Source organism: Alligator mississippiensis, chromosome 4 (assembly GCF_030867095.1).
Source record: "Alligator mississippiensis isolate rAllMis1 chromosome 4, rAllMis1, whole genome shotgun sequence".
In the NCBI taxonomy this organism is placed as follows: domain Eukaryota; kingdom Metazoa; phylum Chordata; order Crocodylia; family Alligatoridae; genus Alligator; species Alligator mississippiensis.
In genome coordinates this window covers 249965078-249991245 of record NC_081827.1, presented here as the reverse complement: position 1 = coordinate 249991245, position 26168 = coordinate 249965078, and the positions used below count along the sequence as shown (strand labels likewise).

The window sequence follows — 26168 nt, the reverse complement described above, 5'->3', positions numbered from 1 at the left end:
TTTTTTTTCCCCCTAATTTTAGACAAAAAATGAAAACCAGAAACTTGAACACATTTCATTTTTCAAAATCAAACCTGAATATTTTTCAGGCATTTCCCTTAATTTTATGTACTTTGTTCTTTCTTTTTTTTATTTTCTCCTCTTATTCCTGTTCGACCCTGTTCTCACCCTTAACTTTTTCTCCTTCCTCCTTCTCCCCATTTTTCAGATGGCAAAAAAAAAAGAAATATTGTTGATAAAAGATTAAAACAGGGAGAAAAGGAGAGTGAAAAAAAAGTGAAAAGGAAAACAATGCAAAAATAGGAAACCTACATATTTTTTCAGGGTTTTTTAAAATTTAACAGTAAAAGCACTTTCTGTACCTTTTTCACAAAAGAATTAAAGAAAATATTACATATATATTACAGGTTGTGTATGTGTGTGTGTGTGTGTGTGTGTGTGTGTGTGTGTGTGTGTGTGTGTGTCAGAGAGAGAGATTGATTGACTGATTTTTCTCAAAGCTTTTTCTGATGTTAGGAAAATAATGAAAATTAAAAAAAAAAAACCAAAACCAAAAAATCCTAAAAAAGGTCTAGCTTTCAAGTATGCATATATACACATGTAATGAAAAAGGTAATTTTTCCTAGGAAGTTCCAGAAGAGTGGAAGAAAGCTAATATTTAAAATTATTCAAGAATATCCCAGTAATTATAGATCCGTCATCCTTCCACTGATCCTCAGTAAAAATAATGCAGCAGCTGATATGTAATAAAAAACTAAATACAAGTAATATAGAATTAACTGAAAGTAATATCATTAAATTTCAATTGACAGGGTTTTAAGGAAGTATCTTTTGTCAAACTCAGACTATCTTCATAATTTTTATGACTTTGTATATTTGTTTAAGAGACATAATAGACTTCCATGAGGCATTTGACTACCTACCTCACACCATTTTGAGTGAAAAAAAACACTGGAGTGATACAGAATCAATATGGTGCACACTAAGTAGATTATTGGTCAGTAAATACATGGGTCTAAAAATATAATAGCAAACAGAACCATCACTGGACAGGTCCTGAAAAGACTCGTTCTCAGCCTAACACCATTTAATATATTTTTTTTATTAATGACATGGAGAACACAATATCATTAATGACAAAATGTGCACATGATGGAAGATTGTAGTGTACATAGATGAGCTTAAGTCATTGATTTCAATCAGATTGGGTCCTTTAGTACGTTAAGCACCAGCAACCAAATGTGTGCTTCAGTATTGCCAAATACAAAATCATACAGCAAAGAATACAGGCCATTTTTACAGGCTATACCCTGAAAAATGGTAACACTGGAGAAGTTTGGTGGTTTTGCTGAACATGAACTGAAGTGCAATGTTGTGGCTTAAACTGCCTCTGAATGTGGCATCGGTGGATCTGCGATTGAAATATTGTGTCCAGGTTTTGTATCCACAATGCAATGCATGGACATATTGGAAAACAATTAAAAGGATGGAAAAGATGTCTTAACATCAAAGATACAAGGAGCGCGATCTATTCTGCTGACCAAAGAGAAGGTTATGAAGATTATGGTCACAGTCTATCATTACCCGACCCGGGGAAGAGAAATTTAATAGAGGAATCATCAATCTGGCAGGCAAAGGTTTAACAAGAGAAAGTCAGTAGAAATTAAACCTAGACAGATGAAGAGTAGAAATAAGGGGCATTTAAAAAAAAGAGAGTAATTAGATACCAGAACAACTTGGACTGTAATGGATTATTCATCAATAGGAATTTTGATATTAAGATTGGATTTTTTTCTTAAGGATACTATCTACTTTGAACAAGAATTAATTTGGGAAGTCTGACAATCAGATGAGATGATCACAATTGTTCCTTCTGGCTTTATAATCTTTCAGTCTGTGAATATGTTTTACAAAGTGCATATGCAAACATGGAAATACATTATACAGTTGTGTAGAGTCTGATACAATTCTTTGCAGTACCTGGATAATTAGCTGATCATCTCTGATGGAGAAGAAAGGAATTCAGCATATTTCAGAAGGCAATTTTATACATCAGGGGAAAAACAAATTTAAATTTTTCCCAATGTGTTGAACATAATTTGCATGTACTTTTCCTGCTTTTCTCTCTCTTACATACACACACACACACACACACACCACTGCCATTACCTGTCTCCACCCCATATATATATAAATATATATATATATTACAATATTGTAATATATATTACAATATAATATAATATTGTAATATATAAATATTATAACAATATTATATATTACAATATATGCTAGATATTAGCATGCACTATACAGATGTTGGGAATCAAGGCATACTCTTAGCTTTGATTTCTCTCTTATTGATTTCATTCTTTTGGCGGTTATCAAGAAAACTTTTACTTGCTTATTTTCAGTTTGGAGCTCAATTATAATGACCCTATTGGCATACCGTGGATGATGCAGGCAGAACACAAATCAATGCAACTGGTACACATATTTATATTGGATGCTATACAGGGCAGAACCCATGAAAATCCATAAACAGTTTTAAAAAGTGGGAAGAGAAGAGAGAAGTAATCCAAGGCAATTTTCATTTCTTGCATCTCTTTGGATGCAAAAAACAAAACAAAACAAAAAAAACCCAACCAACCCCCCCCCCTTCCATTTTTCTATTTCCCCTCCTGGAGTTTTGAAGATGACAGCTTGTCCTGTTCTTGCATTGAAAATATAAGCAATGGCATTCTCTGTTTTGCCATATTTCCTCATTTATTTTTAGTATTTATTTCCTGGAGTGCAGAAGGAGACCAGAAGTTGTGTACTGGGGACTTGCTTCTGAAAACAGCTGGTGAGTAAAGCAGAGGAAGTGATGCAGAACTGGCTGGATGAAGGAGAGAAAAGGGAGGGGGGTGACAGCTGGTACCAGGCAAGCATAGTGGAGCTGTGCTATCTTCCAGGGGTGGGATGGACCGCACTTCCTTTCCAGAGCTGCAATTCCCACGATGAGGTATATAACTCCTGACTCATACCTGTGAATAAAGTCTTTATGATCTGCAATGAGAGAACAGAATTTTAGGACAGTATCCGTGATAGTAGGTGCTGAATGGAGTGGTTTCACGTGCGTTAGCAGTTTGCTTCAGATATCTACCAGGGTCGTTTAGATCATGGTGTGATCCAGTGCTTACTTTCCCATGAATAATTCTGGAGTGATTTCATAGCCCTTCTCGTGTAGCCTGGGTACTAGCAATGCAAGCTTCTTTGAGTACACCCGGCCATGATTTGATGGGGCTGATTCTGGAAAATTCAGTTCCTGGGTCAGCAAAACATTTAAGCTAATCACGTGAGTGGGCTTAAAAATAATTAATTAGTTATATAGGTGCTTAAAGTGAGGGGAGTGCTTGAGCACTGCTGTCAAGCAAATACTTGAAGTTAGGAACATACATGAGTGCTTGGCTAAGCTGGGGCTTTGTGGAAACTGGGATTAAGTAGGTACTCAAAGTTCAGCACCTCGCTGACCTAAACCCTTGATGGTCAAACTGTCAAGCAAAATGGGAGTAAAATTCCCAAACTGAAACCTGCTTTATTTAATAGCTACATTATTTTACCTCTTGATTCCCATGCCTGATGGTCCAGGTAGAAACACTCCTTAAATTAGAATCACAGAATAGTAGAAAACGAGGGTTGAAGGGACCTCAGGAGGTCACATCTAGTCCAGCCTCATGCTCCAAGCAGGACCAGCCCCAACTACATCATCCCAGCCAAGGCTTTGTCTAGCCAGGTCTTAAACACCTCCAAGAATAGAGTCCACCACCTCTTTGGGGAGCCTGTTCCAGTGCTTTACTACCCTGCTCATGAGAAAGTTTTTCCTAATATCCAACCTCAACTTCCCTTGCTGCATCTTGAGTCCATTGCTCCTTGTCCTGTCATCTGCCCCCACTTTGAATAGTCCAGCTCCATCGTCTTTGCAAACCCCCTGCATGGAGGTGAAGGCTGCTATCAAATCCCACTTCTGTCTTCGCTTCTGCATACTAAACCAGCCCAATTCCCTCGATCTCTCTTCAAAAATCCCAGCCCCATTTTCGTTGCCCTCCGCTGGACTCTCCAATGTGCCCACATCCTTTCTTTACCCCTCCTTTTTATTTTAAGGATTGGAGTTTAACTGTGCTCATTGGATGGAGAATGCCCACTCAGCAATCCAGCCAAAAGTCACATTCATCAATCAAGCACCTTTATTACAGCCTCACAGCATCCTTTAAAACAATTGATTAGGCGATAAACATAAAAATTAATTATATTGAGAGAGAAATTTTACCTCCACATCTAACTTGACACATTTTTCTTCCCAAAAAGCTGCTAAATTGCCATGCAGCAACAATTTGAGGCTGCGTGTAATAAATTTTGAAGCCTAAACTGTGTAGATATAAAATGACAAATTTAACTGCATTTATATTAAAGCAATTTTCTGCCCATCAGAGAAATGAGAAAATTAATATGTAAACCATTAACTTACACTCAAGATGCACTGTGCACGGCAACTAAAAAAGGATTTTTGATGTTATCACTTACATTTTATTGCTTTCTCAAAAGGAAAATGCGTACAAAAAAATTACAATCACTGCATTTAAAGGAGGCCCATTAAAGGAGTATATACTTTGAGGGAAATCACCCATGAATTATGGGACATTCATGTTTACAGTCACTCATGCCCTATTTTTTTACTGTTTATTTCACTCATTTTCAGTGGGCTTACTGCATTTCCCATAGAGTAGTATGCAAAAGTTGATACATCATTGAAATGCTCTGCGCTGCCATTTATTGGTCTACTAAACTCAAAAGTAAAGTTGACTTGTAGACCTAAACAGTTATTGGAATGGAAATAAAATAAAATACAATAAAATAAAAATACAGATTTCAAGAGCACTATCGTGTATCTATCTTTTCCATTTAAGAAGCAAAATGGTTTCCTCTATTTGAAAACTTCATAGCTATGTCATCCTTGCCGACTTTGAGCTTTTCTTCTACTCTTGAGTTGGAGCACCATGAAATCCTGAAATCAATGATTTTGGCTGAAGTCATAAGATTATATTTGTAGATGTGTGTATCCTTCTCTCCTCGCCGTACCACCAAAGGAAGATGCAAATTGTGTCGCATCAGTTGCACCATCCTGTTCAGAGAAAGGGATCTGGCTGAAGATTATTCCTATATTTGAATAGATATCTGACTGCTTTGACATTGTTTTATGCATACAATCATATAAGGCTACAATCAAGACTATCTCTATGTGGGATTTCTAGGCATTACTGTAATTATTATAACAACATCTCTCTGAAAATGACTCCCCCCGCTTTGGCTATGCATCATTTCCCCGCTCCCAATGCAGTTCTGTCTCATTTAGCTCTCAGAATTAATTCGGAATACAGTTTGTCATCTTAATACAGTATCATTTAACATACTGTGATGAAGTGAAATAGTGGGAAAGGTACTCTTTTTATCCTGACTATATATGAATGCTTAGATTGAGTCCAAAAATACACAGAGCTAGGTTAAGCTTTGTTTTCTTGCTTTTTTTTTTTTCAATCTGATTAATGGACTCCCAGCTTTCCATTTATGGATTATGATGCCACAGGCTTGTCAAAGTGTTTGCATTCTATATTGAAATGTTTTATGGAAAGAAAAGGAGACAATTTATTCGGATCTGTTACAAAGGCCATTCTGGCTGACTCCCTTCTCTGCGAAAATCCACATTGGCACAAAAGTAAATTAACAAGCTGAGAAACTACAGTTGTGTGAAATGTTTCCTACATTGATGAATTGGGCCTTTGACAGTCCTGTGGGGGAGAAATGCAGGCATGATTAACCAAAGCATATGTTTGTTCACAGAGGGTGAGACAGGGCCACATTAAAACAGGAGCAACTCTGGGAGTAGACCTATGCTGCTGGGTCCTAGAGCTTTGTGATTATGTCAGAATCTAAGATTCCATTCAGGTTTTAAAATATTTTTTTTAACCTTTCTGGCTGTGAATAAACCTTGAGACCCCAGACCAAGTATAACTGATGTGCGAATCTTCCTGAGTCTGCAGGCAGTCATCCTCATGGAAATTAACTCTAAGCCTCCTCATCTTCTAGGCTTCATCAACACCACCTCAACAGGACCCCTTTATATGGCAGAAGGAGAAAAATCAACACTACCTCATCAGGATGCTCAGATATATCCTGCCTCCTATAAATACATACTGAGAGGCCTCCTTGGCAGTGTCCAGATGAGCGTGGCCATGCGGTATGTGGCACCACAGACATGTCTGCGGCACCACATAACACACATTCATTTGTTTTCTGTGCTGCAAGGGAGCAGCGCAAAGGGTTTTTTTGATCTCTAGAGGCATATCCAGACAAACATGGTTGTGTGGTATGTGGCGCTGCAAACACATTTTTGCAGCGCCACATACCAGGTGTGTTCTGCTCCATTTTTTCCCATGTTTTTTTTTTTTGACCTCTGGATATCCAGGGATCAAAAAAAGCATGGAAAAAATGGACCAGTGCACACTCAGACAACATGCACTGCTAAAAAGCAGAGCTGACCCACTTGGAGTTGCACTGCAGCTGCCAGCCTGGCAGGATCTCTGTGGCTGCAGCTCTGGGAGACTGCTGGGGCCAGCATAATGCACGGGCATGGATGAGCCCTAGGGACAAGAAGCAGTGGCACAAGGCGTGCTGCTGTTACTTGTCCCCAGGGAACCAAATGTCTATGCACATCTGGACGCACCCTGGATATTATCCGCTCCAGAGGGGCAAGAGATCATTGGAAGTAGGAAGCTTCATATCAGTCTGTTTGTGAGGGAAGAGGCTTTCCTTATCACTGCCACTCCAAGGGAAGCCTTATGTCATAATGTATGTGCGAGTACATGGTGTGTTATCTTAATCTGGTCCTGAGGGCACATTTTGATCTCTTACCCAAAATTATTGAAGATGGGTCACTGCAAGGTACTGCCCAATGCTCATGAAGTTAAGGCACTGGCTTAATACTAACAACTGAGTTGTGGGGACCAACACGTTGAGTGGAGGAGGTTGAGACAGGAGCCAAATTAATGATATGAATATGGAGTTTTTTTCCCCCTCACAAACAGAGGCAGAGAATTCCACAGGCTGCAAAATGTGGCATCAGGATATTTATTGCTTGCAGGTGTTCGTGAAAATAATACGAGAATCCCTTGAGTGTCACAGATTTTAGAAGGAATTATTATGCACCTGGAAGTGTGCACTGCAAACTGAGGTGTTTGTTTCCTGTTATTAGTCTCATGCTCTTTTTCTATTCATCATGCATTATTCAGTATTCTTCCAGTGGAAGAGCCTGGTTCTAAAGCATGTTTCACCATTGGTAGGGGACACTAGAGATGGAAAGCCTTCCTTGGGAAAAGAAATGCTATTATTTGGCTTTTGAGGCAAAAAGGGCTCCACAAAAAAAAATAATTAAAAAAAAGGATGAAAAGGAGTGAAACAAAAGCAAGTAACTTCTGAACATCAGTATCCAGGAATAAAGAAATGCTCTTTGTAGCCAACAGTAGGACCCTTTCTAGGACAGTGGTTTCCAAACTATAGGTCGCAAGTAGAGTTGCCACTCTCGTGGCCTGGTTGGAAATGTAGTTGCAGAAATGGGAAGCAGAACGGTGAGCTGGAAAGTGGGATCATTAAGGAACAAGTTTGGGAATCACTTTTCTAGAACCAACTCCCTTTAGAAAAGTTTAAGCAGCTGAATATCGATACTCTTTTTCTTTCTCTTGAGCTTCTGATGGAAATACACATGGTAGCTTCCACTTGCCAGGTTGTTGTAGTTTCCATTTTGTTTGGGAAAGTTGAACATGGATAATACACAACTATCTGGATTCTCCATTCGGACAGCCAAGTGTCTATGTGACTTGTCATATTTCTCCAATCAAGGATCAGAAACAATAGCAGGTGACAAGGTGGCAGTCACAGCAAGCCATTGGCAAAAAGTGAAAACGAAGTGTTCACAAATAACACACAGACTCATATGTGCTTCTGTAACTATTGTGGCAAGTGTTTGAGAATCCCAAATACATTCCTAGAAATCAGGATCAATTCATGGAAGATTTGCAAACAGAAGAAAGCAAACCAAAAAAAAATGGCCAGAATATATTCCATGCAGATCTGGTTGAAATTTTCTAAATGTTGGATTTGACACATTTTTTGTCAATTTTTTTTTTCACTAAAACTAAAACTCCAATAATGTGCATGTTTCTGCACCATTTTTAAACCTGTTTGCTTCAGGGTTCAAAAGAAGGAATTTCAAAACTTTAGAGTTATTGGGAAAAAATAATTTTGAAAAAAAAATGTTCAGCAATTTTGGGGAAAATGTATTATTACTCCTTTTTTAACCCAGTCTAATAAGTTAACCAGCATTTTCTAGAATTAGGCGAAGTTGCACCATAGTACATTAGTGGAAATTCTGTTTCTAGCAAAATATTTGCTCTTCCGCAAAATGGATCTACCCATGAATTCAACACTATTGATACATGACAGTAGGTTCCACTTATGAGTGGAAAAAGAGAGATTTCTGTCTATTGAGGTAACTTTGTACTGAACTCTTCCTCTTGTCATTCAATACCATTCGGGTTATGCCATGTCTATACCATGAGTCACAGAGACAAAAGTCACAGAATATGGTCATTTTTCAGTATTGTGAGTTCATTTGTTTTGATTGATCTCTGATAGTTTCTCTATTCATTCTTTAGGCTTGCTCTGAATCAATCACAGTCCCCTAAGCCTAGGGACAGAGATTACACATAAGCTAGTTTAAGCGTCGGAAGCTGGTTTAAGCCTGTAACAGAACAGAAACTTAGTGAACATAAACCAGTTTCAAAATGGCTGAAGGGGGTTTCAGATAAGCCTGGCTGAATGTCATATCAGACTCAACTGATTTGGGTCAAACCGGTTTATGAAACTTCTGTCCCAGACCTAAATGAAAGGGTTAAGAACTACAAGCAAATTGTCTCCAGGAGGCCTGCATGACGGCACCCTCTCCTAATTCTCCTCTTAACTCTCCAGTCACTACTGCAAAATATCTTCCAGTCAATCCTTTACTGGCAACCACCTTTCCTCCAGAGAGTAACAAAGAAAAGAGGGTAGTCTCATCCCTCATCTTTAACCCTCTTAGTAGAGGAACACATCCTTTTACAATGCTTTACCTACTATCTGTGCAATCTTGACCCATTTCCTTCCACGCAGGTTCAAATCTTATTGTTTCTTTCTAATACCGACTCATTGATCTACACTTAAGTGGCTGAACTCACAGAAGGGAAGGTGTTGCTCCATGAAAATGGTGAGATTATTTATGCCCATGGCACAGAGAGGCAGGAGGCGTGAAGGAAATGTAACTTGGAGTCCCCAATCCGTCCCTAGGATGCTGCAACCATGCTCTGCTGCTTAGTCAGGGCAGGTTGGAAAAAATCATAGTTTAATTCTAAGTATTTTATTAAGCTTATGCCTTTGGCAACAGTACCTCAATGGCTTCCCTCCACACGTTATTCTGTTATCTAACTGACCACTTTTGTTAGAATTTGTGCTCCAAAATGCAATTGGAGCAAACCGAAATTTTCCCTTTCTGAATTCCTGATTGCTGCTCCTTGTTATAACCCCATTAGCTCCCATAAAGAACCCGTCCCTCTCTCCTGTGCTATTGCTATTCAGTATTTATGCAGGGTGGTAATAGTTCTACTAATTAGCTTTGCTTCTACACCTTGAGCAATAGGGCCAGACCCCAGAAATATGAAACAAATAGTGTCTGGATGCAATGGCAGACAGCCAACCCAGAAATACATTAGAGGGATTAGATGAATTTGAGAGATAATCAACAGCCTGTGAAAAGACGCAGGGATAAGGGAAAGAAAGAAAAAAATGTATTCCAAATTCTTTTGAAAAGTGCTTTGAAGCTGCTATGTTCATAACTTTCTGGGTTCTTTAATATGATGTATTAAGCAAATATTTGTATCCAAGCAGGACCTGGACATTCCCACTTGAGCTTCCGTGCACACCCAAGCAGCAGAAGAGCTTGGCCAAAGAGCTTACATTTGGCACAGAGAGGACAGACGGACATTGGGTGTTAAACTACTTCCAGACAGGTGATGAGGTTTCTCAGTGCAGGCCGGAGGCAGAGCTGGGGAAAAGAAACCAGGTTTTCTGACTTCCAGTCCAGTGCCCCTGGGTCTTTCCTTTTCCATGCAAATTAAATCAGATTCCTTTTCATTTCTTTTCCTTTGGAAAGAGTCACAATATACAATTGAAGTTCCTTTTCCTAATTTGGAAATGAAAGGTTTGAGATCTGCATAGCACTCCTTCATAAAGGCTTTTTTATTCCACATCCCTAACTAAGAATTATTTTGTGATAAAATTGTCTAAACTTCCTCATCATTAACTTCCTTAAATTATACTGTCTGAAGATGTTTATGGATTAGCTAAGTAATCTAGTGCGGAGCACAAACTGCCGACCAAAGTGAAATTGAGTTCCCAGATGACTGAGAAGGTAATTAATGATTTAACTGCACAACTGTTAGTGGATCTATAATGCAACTTAAAAGCTAATTGAGAAGTGTGCAGTCAAAGGAAAGAGGAAAGTGCAGTGCAACCGCAACGTGCCTTGGAGTAGCAGTTGGTCAGCCTGCTGTCATGCAAAGCCAGAACATGGTCATCACAGCATCTGATGAGGATGAAAGGTCTGTACAGAAACCCAGGCAGGCTTTAAATATCTTTCACTGGGCATTTTATGATTAGCCCATTAAAAGGACAGCTTTGCAACCTAACAGTGAATCACACAGCTTCCCTTTGTAGCATAAATCTCTCTTTCTCTCCCTGCTCAAAATGCAGCACCTCAGTCTCAAACCTAAGCATGCAAACCACCAGGAAATGTTTCCCATTCCCCTTTTATATCCAGGTTATCTTAATTAGTCCCAGTAGGTTCCCTCCTTGCCTGGATCCTTCAATCAGCTATACTTCTCTTTCAGCTGGTGGATCTTTGCCCAGACTCCTGACAGCTGGTACAAAATGCCTTAGGGAGGGAGACATTTCTCCTCTTTCATTCCTGGGAATAAAATGTTAACTCCTTTGCTGCCAACCACATATCTGCTATTTTTAAGAGTCTCTTACTGCAGTCAAGAGAAATAAGTGATATTAGGCTATGCAAGACTCCCCAACAATGAGCCAAACACACAAAAAGGACTTAGGTGCATCAGTGTAATCTAGCAAAATTGTTGGACATACCATAGTATATGTGAAGCTTTTCTGGGAGCTTCAAAAGCCCTACTAAGCTATTAACTCAAAGGTGTCCAATGTCCCCAAGCTTTCGCCAGGGGATTCTCTAAAAGCCTAAATGTTTGCCAATGGCAATGCCCCCAAAGCCTCTATCTTGACAGACCCAAACAGCTCTGTGCCTGTCTCTCACATATGCTCCATGTAGATTTAGAGGTTTGGAACAAAGTCAGGGCCTTGTTACATATTGCACTTTCAACTGCTCAAATGTTGATCATGGTTGGTGCTCGGTGAGCTGCAGCTGTGAGTTGCCCCAAGAGTGCTGGAGAGCTAGGACAGATGTGTATCCCTGCTCTAGGTGGGGGTAGGTTGGAGAGATGAGTTGGTGGGGGTGGGAGCATGAGGCTGGAAGTTGGGAGAGTTTTAGTGATGGGGACTGGGTAAGCGCGATGGGAGGTGAAACAAAGGAAGTCAGCCACTGAAGCCAGTAAAGGATAACATTGGGGGAAAGAAAGAACGAGGAAGTAAATTAAAGATGGTTTTATGTTTTAATAAATTGGAGTTTGGGATTGGGATATGGGGAATGCTGGTGGTGCTTCCTGGGGTGACTGGGAGATGGGAGTAGTGAGGGAAGGTGTTTTTTGGTGGAGCTATTGCCCTTGCCTCAAGAAGGAAGCCCCAGCCCATGGGGACCCAATCCGGCTCCTCACCTTGGTCCCCTCACACCGGTTCCCCCTAGACTCCACTCCCCATAGACCCATCTGTGACCTGCAAACTGACTACATGGCATGTTCTCTGCAGGCTGTTTGCACAGGGTTACACCCATGGGGGTGGGAAGGTCATACTACTGGGGGGTGGGAGAGGGAATTGGCTTGGTGCTAGTTTTTTCAGGGGGTGAAATGTTCGTTCGCACAGCCTAGGAGGGTTGGGAGAAGGGACACTGCATCCTGGGATGCTGGAGGACTGCAGCTTAGCAGCTCATCTGCAGGGAGTGCCCACACATTAATGGAACAGGAGCTGGATAACTCAGATCTTAAATAAATCCCGCTGGAGTGGAGCGACTTTAATCCATGTAAAGTGTGCTTAAAACCATTTTCAGGTGTTAATGCATGGACAATACATGGGTTAAGAGCTCCAGGAGCCATTTAAATTTAATGTGCAACAAGGCCTACAGAGACAACCAGATTTGGGCTATCAAACAAGTCCTATGCTCTCTTAGGCAAATGTCCATCCAAAGACTCCTAAGAACCATGCTCTCCCAACCCTCAGTCACACACTACAACTACAAGGCACATTAGGGATACAAATCCCCAAACACCCTTCAAAAGGTGACAGGTAAAAAGCAAGGGCACCATCACACGGACACTACCAACACCTGCCACTGCAAGGGCAGAGAAGTTGTCTAATGAGGACATGTTCCCATGACACTAAATGGAGGACCATGCTCCATGCTACAGAGTCCTTGCCAACATGACTTGAGGGGAGAAATTCCTAAGAGCCCTCAAATCTGGCAAGACTTGCCAATCATCTACCTTACCTCCGGTAATTGATATTCACAGTAAGACTCAGGAGAAAACTGAGTATTTCCTGTACCTCAGAAGCCATTTGTGAAGCCATCAATGAAGAAATCCAACATCACCTCAGATGTGCAAGTGCAGCTTTCAGATACCTCAGAAAATGGGTGTTTGAAGATCACGATATCAGATCCAAAACTGAGCTCATGTTTTATAAAGCAGTTGTGATCCCCACCTTACTATAGAGAGCTGAGACATGGAAAATGTACAGGAGACACCTCAAGTCATTGGAGAAGAACCATCAATCCTGCCTGTGGAGGAGCCTTCAAATCCAGTGGGAAGATAGACACACCAATATTAGCATCCTCTTGCAAGCAAACACCATGAGCTTCGAGATGATGATCATCTGGCATCCGTTTCACTGGGCCAGTCTGACTTCAGACTCCTGAAGCAAGTTTTATTTTCCCAGCTCAGTCAAAGTGCATGCTCAAGAAAGCACTTCAAGGATGTCTTCAAGACCAGCTTGAAAAAATGCAATATCAACATCAACTCGTGGGAGAGTATCACCCAGGACTGTCCCAAATGGAAGAAGGGTTGGCTGAAAGGATCTTGGTACTTTGAAACTATATGACAATAGTAGATGGAAAACTATGACTTCCAAAAAAGCATGTTGTGGACCAAATCAAGAATTCAGAGCCACCCATCCAGCACAGAAACACATGGCCAAGTTGCAGCAATCTGTCAACCCCAGTTTGACCCCATCAGCCATCTTCACACCCACGATAAGACAGTCGTGGAAGACAATTATCCTAGACGCTGAGGATTTTCTGAACAAGGAGCTGGTGTAGGCATCTTTATCCACAAAAAGGGGTAAGGCTTTGAATCCCACCTGGAGATAAATGCCTCCCTGCTTACCAAAGTAAAGTACTTACGAGAAGGATATATCTTAGATATGCCAATATCCTCCGTATTTTTTTTGCCAGCTATCTTATCACCCTTCTCAACATGCAGATGTTTGTAAAATTTATCTATAGGTTCCATACCTTCCCAAGAACTGCATAGAGAAGAGAAATGGGGATAAGATCTCAGGTTAAACCTGGGATTTATTTAAGATCTGGGTTAAACCTGGCCTGAAGATAATCCCTCATATAGATCATAGATTCAGAAGGAATCATAATAGCGCTTGTGTGAGCTAAGTAGGTTGAATTCTTCCAGTCACTCCCTGTAAGTAACATTTTCCAATCAATGGAAATTGACTTTATCTTAAGCCAAAATTCTTTGTTATTTTCCTTATGGGAAAGTTCCTACGTAATATGAGTAGGGAAAGAACAACTAGGGTTTTATAGGTGATTAATCAGAATGCTACATAAACACACTAAAACCCAACAGAATGCAACAGGGAACAATATCCCTGCCAGGGGGAAATCTTGGCCCCATTAAAATAAATGGGAATGATGCTGTTGAATTCAGCAGTGCCTGGATTTCACTCCATCTATTTAGGGAGCCAATTCACAATAGTAGACCATGGAAGGGGGGGGAGGATAAGCCTTTATTGTGGGAAAATGCACGTACACAAGCATTTTCTAGCAAATCCATTGCCATCACTTCCTTCCCCTGATCTTTGATGCATGACTTCTTCACATCCTCAGCTTCTGAAAGGTCAACTGTCTTTTCAGCACAGGAGCATCTTGAAATGGGCGTGGTGTAAAATGAGCTCTCCTCATTTTCTAAGATCACCACTTAGCTGCAGATATAAGCCTTGAAACTGCGAGGTGACCCCAGTAGGGCTTGAATTAGATTTTAAAATAGTGATTCTCAAACAGGGTACCAGGGCACCCTGGGGTGCCATGAGATATTTTGAAGGGTGCCATAAGGTGTGAGAAGATAAGCGCAAACTCAGGCTCATCTTTGCTTGGATACCGTCCTGCCTTTCTGCCAGGTGGTAAGCACTGTAATACATAAATTAGTGAATAAAGGTGATCCCATTTAAAAAATGGTGGAGGGGTGCCTTGCATCTAAAAACATTGGGAGCCACTGCTCTGAAGTCTACAGCAATGGTCTTTTTTGTTATTCTTGTGAATAAAAGTATCAGACATAAATGAATAAATAGCAGGGATAACAATTTCCTGTGCAGAGCCATTTCGAAGACTGAAGCAATAGCAATATTTCTTTATTTATTTTCCTGCTTCAAATCACTCGGCCTGTGAGAATGACAATGCTGATTGGAACGTGCAGAGAGGTAATTTGAGCCATCTGATTGGCTATGTGCACCAGTTGTCACTTCTCCAGAAATGGCTTGTAATTAAAACAAAATCATCCCATTAAAAAAGAAGAGAGAGAGAAAAGAATAGCAATCGGTATGTCAATGTTTGTATTTCATCATTGATGCTAATTATCTGCTTATAATAAAAGAAATATTCTTGACCCAAGGCAAGCACTGGGAATTATGAAGGACTATCAGCTGGTTATTAAGTCTCAGGAAAATGCCCTGCACCTTGATGGACATTGCTTAAATATAGAGTGCTTTGAATAAATGGGTTTTTGTTTGAATAAAGCTTACTAGAAACAGACCGATGGTGATGCTGCTGCATGAGTGGAAAGAGTGGTGCGGATGCACGACCTAGTTCAAACTATTCCCCTTTTGTTGCTTTTCCACTCCGGTCTGATGTTTAGATAAGGGAACAAGCTTGCCCGCATTACTCAGGGGACCCAGGCCATTGAAGAGGAAGAAGAAAGGTTGTGTAGATCACTACCACAGAAATAAGAAACATTGTTTCACTGCCTGCCCATTGCTGCCCTGCCATAAACATCAGATTTGAGCAGTCTGTGTTTTAGCAAGGTTACATTTATAAAGGGAAAATAAGTCAGATGGACTAAGTGTCTGACTGCCGTGAGCAGGCTGTGTTTGTTCCAGGTGAACTGCAAAGGCAGAGCAGTACAGGGGTCTTGTTATAGCTACAGAGGCATGAGTGCAAGACTTGTCCCAAAGGTCACCCTAAGTTGAGCCAGGTCTAAATGCACACCTGGTCAAAGGGGAAAAGAGGTCAAAAGCAGCTGGATTTAGTGCTGGCAACTCTGTCTTCCTGAATATAGAAACTGCCATGTCTTAACCATTAGGGCTGTGCGAAACGGCACCGTTCTGTTTCGCCTTGAGTTTCGAGGTTTCGACAGAACAGAGTTCCATTTCGAATTTCATTTCGATTTGAAACAGCTGTTCCATTTTGCTTCATCAAAACAGTGAGGCTGTTTTGATGCTGTTTCAACCTTTCACTAGGTCGGGCTGGGGGCAGGAAGCCAGTCCAGCTGGGTGTCTCCCCATCCCCGGCGCTAGATCAGGGATGGAGAGTCAGACTCCCAGTGCCCAGCCGGATCTAGCACCGGGGATGGAAAGTCAGCCCAGCTGGACTGACTTCCCATTCCCTGTGCTATGGTCAAAATTTTTCGACTTTTGAAACATTTTGACTAGCCTCGTTTTATTTCAAGGCTGTTTTGAAGCCCTTTGTTTCATTTCAATGTTGCTGTTTTGACCTCGAAATGAGTTAAAACAGTGTCAAAATGAAACGGCCGGAGAAATTTTGCACAGCCCTATTAACCATTGGGACATCTAAGCTTAGACAAACTTTTCACCTTGTTTTGCTATAGGTGATTATACATATGCTGTAGTTGCTGTAGGTGCTTACAATTGATGGTTATTAGCAAGCCATTAACTGATTAGACTATAATTATTTAGCACCATGTTAAAACATCTAATTGTACTCATATGAAATATGACTGGTTGTCTTGTGTGTGTGTATATATATATATATATATATATACACACACACAATATATATATATATATACAATATATACACAATATATATATATACACAATGATATATATATATATATATATATATATATATATATAGCATTTTCCATATAATGACCAGCAAAATTTAAATCCAGATTCTTCCTGGCCACACTTCTTGAAATGTTAAGCATTCAGGCATTATAGGCAGTCAAATGTACAGAATAGGCAACAACCCCTATGTTCAAATCTTAACCTTTCAAATTACAACTCAACAAAATGCCCCAGGTCATGTTCTCTGACATCAAGCATTCAAATACCTCCATAGTATTCATTTTATAAATACCAATATCATATTCATTTTGTCTGTGTATTTGCTTTTGAGAAGCTGCCTGTTGAATTTGGGCATATGTGATTATAGCTTGGTATTAGAGCAATAGCAGTCAGAGTCACTTCAGGAAAATAAATTTAGGCCACCGTCTAAGGTCTCAATTCAGCGAAGAAGTAAAGCCTAATTCCAGTGCATATGAACTTAAATGCTTTGCTGAATAGGGATCTATTCAAGCTTGTGTTTCATTGCCCTTCTGAATCCAGGTCCGATACATCACTTCTACTTTTGAAGAGGCATTGGGAACAATATGTTCTTACGATATTAATATAACCCGTCTACCAGATGCTCAGTGTTTTAAAGGCTGGTGAAATTACCTCATTCCATTTCATCCTGCCCTGGAAAAAAAAAAGGCCTTAGTGTTATTGAGAGGCTGCAAAGCAGTGTGTTTATGAAGAAAGACTTGGTGGTTCAGAGGCAAGCCTCCCCTTCACTGAGCACAGGCCTGTGCTGGCAAATAATGTGCAAATAACCCCACAACATGAAGAAGTTAGGATTAGCCAGGTGTGAGGTAGGCACCAATGCTGATTGTCATGACTCCCCACAAGTAACAGTATATTCAACAGACATTCTACATTGTGGTCTTGATGGCACCGTCTCCCAGAAATGAGCTGTCCCCAAATGGTAAGTGTTGACTGTCAAGTGAGCACAAACTTCTCGGGGAATGCAAAAATCTATTACACTTGGCTCAGAGATGATACATTTTATTCACCCAGCTAAGAAATCTCAAAAAAATTATCTTTTTCTGCAAGCTTTTGGGCCACCATGGCTTTCATCAGACTCAGGGAAAATTAAAGATGGTAAAAAGTCCCCATAGGTAAGAAATAAACTTCATTTTTGCACAGAGGGAGCTGAAGATAGAAATCTGTCCCTTTGGGTCCATGAAAGTATCTTCTGAGTTGCTCTTTGTTGTGCAGATCAGACAGGATTTCTTCCCTGGTGGTGTCAGACGGCAAGCATCGAGATGTAGAAATATATCTTGTTGTTCAGCAATGAGGTTTATAATGCAAAATCAGCTAAAAGGGAAGGAATTCTGCCTGATCTGCACAACAAAGAACAACTCAGAAAGATACTCTCATGGACCAAGTGGGACCGATTTCCATCTTCAGCTTCCTCTGCAAAAATGAAGTTTATTTCCTAACTATGGGCACTTTTTACCATTTTAATTTTCCCTGAGCCTGAGGAAGAGCACATGAGCTTGCAGGGAAAAAAAATTATATATATATATATATTATTATATATATTATATAAATATAAATGTAAATTAGGCCAACTAAGAAATTGCAAATATATATATATATATATATATATATATATCTATCTTAGTTGGCCTAATAAGAAGTATCATCTCTGAAACAAGAGCTCTAGAGTTTTGAATTTATTTTTGTCCCAAACCAACACAGCAACCAAATGTAAGTTTTCTGGGGAGCTCCCCATAGAGCACAACAGTAAATTAAAGCTACCCTTCCCTTTTCTAATCCTTTTCACTGATAACAGTACCCATGTCCTCTATATGAATCCATGTTTAAGGTGAAGTTGTTAAGATATGCCCCATAGTCCTCCTGCCCCACAGGCGTACTACTTCACTTAGCCCTATTCTACTCTTTCATTTGCTTGGCAGGTCCTTGTAGGGGAAAAGAATCCAAATGGTTTTCTCCATCACACTTTCCTTATGGACAGACATTGGACCTTATTATTTTTGCTTCAGTAGACACTGCACAAAGATCTGAGTGATCTTCTAAACTCTCTAAAAGTCCTGAGTCTGGAAGAGTCCACCAAAGATTGTCACGGTATAGACTGCTGCATGACGTTAACCCTGAGACTCTTGTCTGGGTTGGAAACATCAATAACAGACCCATGAAACATTTTGGAAGTCCCACTACATGCTGGAACAGGGACGAGAAATTATGTTACATAATGGAAAATATATTTTAATGATCTACAGGTGTGCCCCACCCACAAAAGTGTTAAGATGCAGTGCTGGATTTAGGCTTAAACTATTTAAGGTACAATTTAGGGCCTCACAATATGACAGGCCTCTAAATAAGAAAAGAAACCAGACTCAATATCAAGTTTTACAATGATCAGTTGGTAAATAAAGGAGATAAAGGATATATGGGAAAATGACTAAATATGGACATTTTCATTCTAACATGACAAAAATATAAATATATATGGCTCCACAGTTATTATTCATATTAAGTCCATAAATTTGTGCAGAAATAACAATTGTTCATTTTAAAATTTCATGAAAATCCATTTTCATGGATTTTGTGGATTATTTTTATTGTATGAGGCCTCTTAAACTGGATGGGGTTTAGGGCTTCAGTGTTATAATCTGGCACTGTTAATACAATAGCCTTTGTTTGTGTAGATCACAGAGGTTTAGATTTTAAGGCCAAAAGAGGTCCGGGCTATAGCATTTCACCAGGTGGTTTCTGCATCAAGGCCATAAGTTTTATTTGAGCTAGAGTGAAGTGTTCAGAAAGACTTCTATTCTTGATTGAAAGGCAATCAATGGAGAATTTAGTGCATTGGAAGGTCACTCCAACAGCTAGCTGCCACATTGCAAAATTAAGTGCCTTAGTTTAAAATAGTTCACTTCACTGGAGCTCCTGGCTGAGGATCTGCCAACTGAATCAGGTTTATTTTCAGTTTCCTATATGGGTTCCCTTTTTAATCCATATCAGGTTATCCATCACTCATTTTTTTAAGGAGCTTGAGTAAAGTGTTGAGATACGAGAGTGATAGACCTCCATATATGAAATTACATAGGCAGACAGATTGTAAACTTTCTCCATAAGATCTTAAATACACTTGCAATAAAAAAACAAGCGCCGATATAATTTATGGATTATTCTTTTCTTTGCTTTTGTTTTATCTTTGTCAGGAAATTCATTTCAGGTTAGAATCAAAATCAATCACACGTTTGCTCGGTTAGGAACACTGTCACATTGACTGAGAACTGGCTGAGGGACCGTAAACAAAGACTAAAGATAAATGATAATGCATCAAGCTGAGAAGAGGTGTCCAGCATGCTGCCCAGGGATTGGTGTTAGGCTTAGTTTTATTTAACAGCATTATTAATGATTTGAAGAAAGAAGTAAACAACCCATTAATTAAGTCTGTGGATGATACTAAATTGAGATGTTTTGCAAACAGATAATGAAGAGAGAGAGAAAAATATATATAGGCGATGGGAAAAAGGTTAGAAAGATGAAGAGAAAATAGAACAAATGGATTCTGCTTGAAAACATCCAAGGAGGAACTAGTATCCTAAACATATATATTTGTTGGAGGATATTTTTGGAAAAGAGTACTATTAACCAGAACAACAACACATGAGTGATGGTTTAAAGTTAAATGGATACAAATTTATATCACAGTATGAAAGGAAAGAATGGGTCCATTGCAAAATGCTAGCTTGGGCAAAATTCCTACTGAAGTCATTTAAGAGCACTGATATGAGTAAAGATGTTTGAATTAAGTTCAGTTTATTCTGGTCTTCTTGAATAGATAACTATGCCACATATCAAGAAAAAAATGATGACCATGAGCATTGAATATTATTCCCAACAATATACTACTGGAAGAACATAAAGAAAACATGCTGTTATATGAAGAAAAACAAGGAAAAAGTAAGGGACAGTTGGAGGAACTGATTTAGGAGGATAGATTAACAGAACTTCCCCAGACAAACCTCAAAATGTTACCAGATGCTTCACGGTAGACCTTCTAGAATCATCAGAAATGTCACTAGACAATCGAGCAAATAGCGCATATAATAAGCTGATACAGGAGTCTTAATACATACACATTGTTACTTGCCAATTCTTTTTCACTAGGGAAACCCAACCAGTTGCTAAATCTAGCAGCAACATTGCTAAGCTTGCAGTTCGGACTTAACCAAGCTCTTGGTCCTGTTAAGTTAAGCATCATTTACATAGACCTGAGAGAGAAAGCCCCGCCAGCAAAGAGATTACAATCTAACAGCCTCTTCTTGCCCCTGTTGAAGTTACCGATAGAATTTCCATTGATTTCAGTAGTGCAAGATGAAGTCATGGATGAACGTGAGAAATAATGCCTGGGAGGAGAAACAGAGAGGACACGTGCACAGAGGTGGTTAGCCACGTTTGTGTGAAGTCCAGCAGAAGGTAGGGTGTGGCGGGACCTTCAAGACTAACTGCAGTCCATTCATAGCATCTAGTGCGTACTAAACTGAATGCCTCTCTGAATCAGTTAGTCTCTAAAGTCCCACTTCAGAGAAGAGACGTGACTTGCTCAAAACCATCCATCTGGTCCATGGAAGAACAAGGAATAAGACCAAGATCTCCTGACTCTCCCTGTCCCTGGCCACATTGCTTCTTTACCTACATCACGTGTGTCTTGCAAGGATTATGCCTTTTATACTGGCAAACCACTTAGGGGTCTCTAAATAGGGTAGAAAGACAATTATGAATTATTGATGGGTAATTTAATGTAGAGCCTATTGGACTTTGCTGAGTGGAAGCACTAGAATTGTAATGTAGTTGCCATGAACCCTATTTAGCTGTGAGAAGAAGGGTGGTGATCTCTTTTGAGTGCACGTAAGTAGAAAAGCAATGTAACTTTTTTCACCTCTTGTGTGCAAACCTGGTTTCCTTTAAAGTCATAACCACTATCTCCATACTTACACAAGAAAGAATTTGCTTCTTCCTTTGTTCAGGATCTCGCCAGGTGCAAAATAAGTATCTCTGGGCATGTCTACACATGCAATTAATGTGCAGCAATAAACTCTGATGGACATCATGCCAGAGTTTATTGCTTCTGGGCACTGTGTTTGAATTTGCAGCCAGGACCAAAGCATGCTGAGGCAGGTCAGTGAAGCCCTGGCTGAAATGAGGTTCAGGGGGTCTGCCTGCCATGCTCTGACCCAATTCAGCATGCTGCAGAGGGGCTGGCTGGGGCACAAGTGTGCTTCAGCATGGGGCTAGCCGTTAGGCAACCCACCACACTGAAGTGCCCTCAAGCTCCATTCAGCCCTCTCAGCATCTACATGTGTGTTGCTATGGAGTAGTAGTAGGATAGTCTCTGGTTCAGAGATGCATTCAGTTTAGTAGGCACTAGATGCTATGAATGGACTGCCAGTTAGTCTTGAAGGTCCCACCTAATAATAATAATAAACTTGTGTTTATAAGAACTAACCTATGGCAGGGTTAGTTTACTCCATCCTAATATCATTGTGTGCACAGATACTAAGACATTTACTGCGGAGCTAATTAGGCAACTGCGCTAAATGTCTCATGTAAACACATCCTCTGATACCAGATAATGCTCGGAGAAGAGTAGTGTATTAAGGAACTCAGATAAAGTCCTGGTGCATTGTTACAAACTCAGAAACTAAACATAATAGATCAAATTCTGATCCTTGTTATGTCAGTGGAAATTCAGAACAACTACATGATTTTCAGTGGGGTTTTTTTTTGAATTTACATTGTTGTAAACTAGCCCATATCCTGGCTTAATAAAATCAAAGCCAGACTCCCTGTGGCATCATTTTATTTTTATAGTTCTTTAATTCTATGCAGTGCATATGACCAACTAGAAGTAATGGAATTAACTAAAGGGAAAGAATATTTAAGACGGATAACAAGAGAAAAGTCCTAACTGTGAGCTTGATTAGGCTAGAAAATATTCTCTGTAGGGAATGGGTGGAAATTCCATTGCATGGATCATTTAAAAGAAAATTGGACAAAAGACTGGCAAATGTACAAAAGGGAATAGTAAATCTTACTTTTCCAAGGGATATTATGGGAGTGGACTAGGTGACCTATTACTTTTCTCCTATTCTAATTTGAATAACTGACTTATTTCTGAAGGCGTGCCTTCCACAAATGTATGTTTGTTAATCAGCATACAACAAAAAATCAATATGTACAGTAGCATAGAAAAGGCAAATTGCTTGAAAAAGTTAAAATAAAAGATGAAGGACTTCATTATCTTTTTTTTTTTTTTTTGTAAATCAAATTGTCAGCTGGTTTAAGGGCCAAGAGCTATTGCAACTGACTATAAAGGTCTCTGTAATAATACAAGTAAATATATAGAAATATAAAAGTAACTACTACTTAGGTGGCTCTGTTCAAAAGCTTGTAACTCAAGATGGCACAAAAATCATTGCCAGAGATTGATCCAAGTTTTGTTCTCCATTACATAGGTGAAAATCTGAGGTCACCCCATAGAATTCAGAGGAAGTTACTCTGGATTTACTGGGCTGTACCCAAACTCTAAGCCTAACATTTTGAATCTATAACAGCATGTTGCAAATGGATGCAAATGTTCCCATTTCTTTTCTGAGCACAGAAATAATATCTATTACTGTTTATACAAGCTCTGAAAGATTTATGTCTGGAGAAAATTAGAGGTAGCCTCAAGGTTAATACACAACAGAAAAAAAAATCCAAATTTAAATTAAAAACACACCCCATACTGCCTTGTCTCATTTTAGCTTCCATTGTCAGAAAATAATTACTTATCCAGGGAACACTGTCATGAATAGGACACAAGGGAATGGGATATCCAGCACCATAATTCTGATTCTGTAGTTTGAAGGACCTGTTTATATCTAGGGAACTACTAAAATCACGCTTTCGCAGATTTAGTGAAAATCAGAAAATTCAGCATTGCCCGTGAAATTGGGCAATGCCTGCAAAGTCCATGGGGAAAAAAACCCTTATTGGGCACACCTACACAAGTGTTTACTGTGCATTTATTTAGTACTTGTATAATCAAATACTAAATAAATGTGCAGTAAGTGGTGTTACTGTGCAGTAGCTCCAGTGAACACCTTTTAAGTGACACTACTGTGCAGTAGCCTAATAATACTGCGCAGTAACATATTAGTACTATTAGTGCTGTGATGTGCTACTGCACAGTATTATTGGGCTCATGTAGATGTGCCCACTGAAAGTAAAATGCTGGCTCCCCAGAGGTAGCCAGCGGTCCTCATGGCACTGCAACCCGGTGGGAGGGAGCGGGGAAGTGGAGAGAGGAGCTGCCAGCATGAAGGGGAGCCCAAGATGGCTGCCACCACCACCCCCTGCTACTGATTGGCTGAGAAGGCTGCCTGTCATGGGGCCCCACCTCTCTCCACCAATCTGCAGCAGGAGGCGGGGCTTCATGACAGACAGCCCTTGCAACTAATCAGTGGCAAAGGGTGAGGCCATAGGATACACAGCCCTTACAACCAATCAGGGGCAAGGGGCAGGGCCACCAGGGCCCCTTAGGCAATCAGAGTTGTAGGGCAGGGGATGGATGCCACAATCAGCCTACAAAAATGGCAGCTGGCCCTGTTATCTCCCTGCAAAATCAGCTGGCTGCCTTCTCGAGTTGGGTAGACCCCTATTTGTATCTGGTCCAACCCAAGGAGCGGGGAAGGAAGTAGAGGAGGCTTTGGCACAGTCCCACAGCAAGTCACAAATTCATACTTCTGGGCTTATAGGGAGGCATCTTAGCCACTGTACAACCATGCCTCCTTAGGCCCAGGGCTCTCTGCAATGTCCTAAGAAAGAAATGAATAGAAACTAACTTAAGGGGAAGATAAAATTCCACAAGGTGTATATGGTTGTTATGAGAGATAATCACATGTCAGGGGGGTATAATGGGAGCCAAGTGCCGTTAGCACTCCAGGAATGTAGTTATCTCCACCAAGCTCAGTCCCTGGAGTGTGTAATTCCACTGAATATCATATAATTGACTTTTTAAGCAGACAAAACAGTACAGCTAAACGGTTCTGAGATGACTATTGTCCCATAATCACACAGATTGGACTCTTAATTAGTCCATTAAATTGCTTCCTCCATCCTTTCCATCAGTGTCTGTTAGCTGTTGTTTCCCCACACTTGTACAAAGTCCATTTTGTTAAAGAAGATCATTACTGAGAGCTTCTGCAGTTTTTCACGGTAATGTGATTTATTCCCACAATCACCTGGATGAGAAGAAAGGAAGGTTACTTCAGCTAATATCACAGTGGCAGAAAGAAGCACCAGAAGAGGCAGCAGAAACAGAAAGTAGACAGAACTGGCAGTGCCTTTGATGTTCCTGGGTCATCAACACATGGCAATAAAAAAAAAAATCTATAATGATCTCAAGAATAAATAACATCATGTCCTTGTTCACCCCAGATAGGGTATTACCAGTATGTTGCAAGCTCTTTTTTTCATCTCTGTTTCTCTATGCCAGCATCGCTGACTATATTTGTTCCCGTGATGGCCAGATTTTGACCACACTTTTGATGGCCTTTATCAGAAGGAAATCCACTGATGTCCCTGAATATTGCAGAAACTCAGAGCAAAAAGAAGGTGAAATAGATTATATAATTGATGCTTCCTCTCTCAATTTCTGATCCTCCTTACCCCTTTGTTCATCTGAGTCTATGAAGAAGAAAAAAACCGCTCTGGTATCTGTATGGGGAGAAATAGGTCAGACCTTGAAAGGCAGAGATGTTCTTTTACCAGAGAAGTAACCAGCCAGTTCTCCACCTTGGGCAATGGTGGAGGTCTGCTGCTGTGGAAGAGAGGTTTCATTGTGCAGGGTGAGAGGGGAGGGGGGCAGACAGTCAGCCCCCAACTCTACTCTGGCAGTACCTGGGTTTTGTGCCCCGCTTGCCAACCCATCACTCCACTACTGCTTCTTATGCTAACCTTGACTATATCCCCATGTAAAGGTAACATGGTTTCATCTCTGTTCTGTGCACGACCTTGTCTCCATGGTGGGAATTACACTTTAAGATTCAACACTCACTTCCAGGGGACTGCCTCCAGGGGTGGATCCAGGCGTGTGCACTGGTGCATTTGCAGCCCCTTTTGATTCCTGCTCCACCCAAACTTTAAAACCAAGTGCCCAGCAGTGGCAGAGCATTTCTAGTCTGATAGTGCTGGCAGACTCAACTGATTTCATGGCTTTTTATAAGCCTGATCCCTTCTAAACTCTTCATTCCATAGGTGTTAATGACCCTCTGGGCATATCTACATGTGTGAATTTACTGTGCAGTAACCAAAATTACTGCACAGTATAGGCATGTGTCTACACATGCACACCTGTACTGCACAGTAAATATTGCAACTTATGCCAACTTGGGTGTAAATTTGATACCTGCATCATGAAGGTATCAAAGTTATGCCCAATTAGTTACTGCATAGTAATGCACATGTAGACGCCTTACTGCACAGTAACACTGTTTGTA

General features: G+C 40.2%; 1 long non-coding RNA gene across 2 annotated transcripts in view; it reads right to left on the bottom strand.

Moving 5' to 3' along the window:
* Nucleotides 1–4226: 4226 nt before the first annotated feature.
* LOC109281363 (uncharacterized) overlaps nt 4227–26168 on the bottom strand; it is a 105814-nt gene continuing 83872 nt past the window's right edge. For both annotated transcript variants that reach the window (XR_009461391.1, XR_002087980.2), the window contains exon 3: nt 4227–5161. This is a non-coding gene — a long non-coding RNA (uncharacterized LOC109281363). The remainder of the gene's footprint in view (nt 5162–26168) is intronic.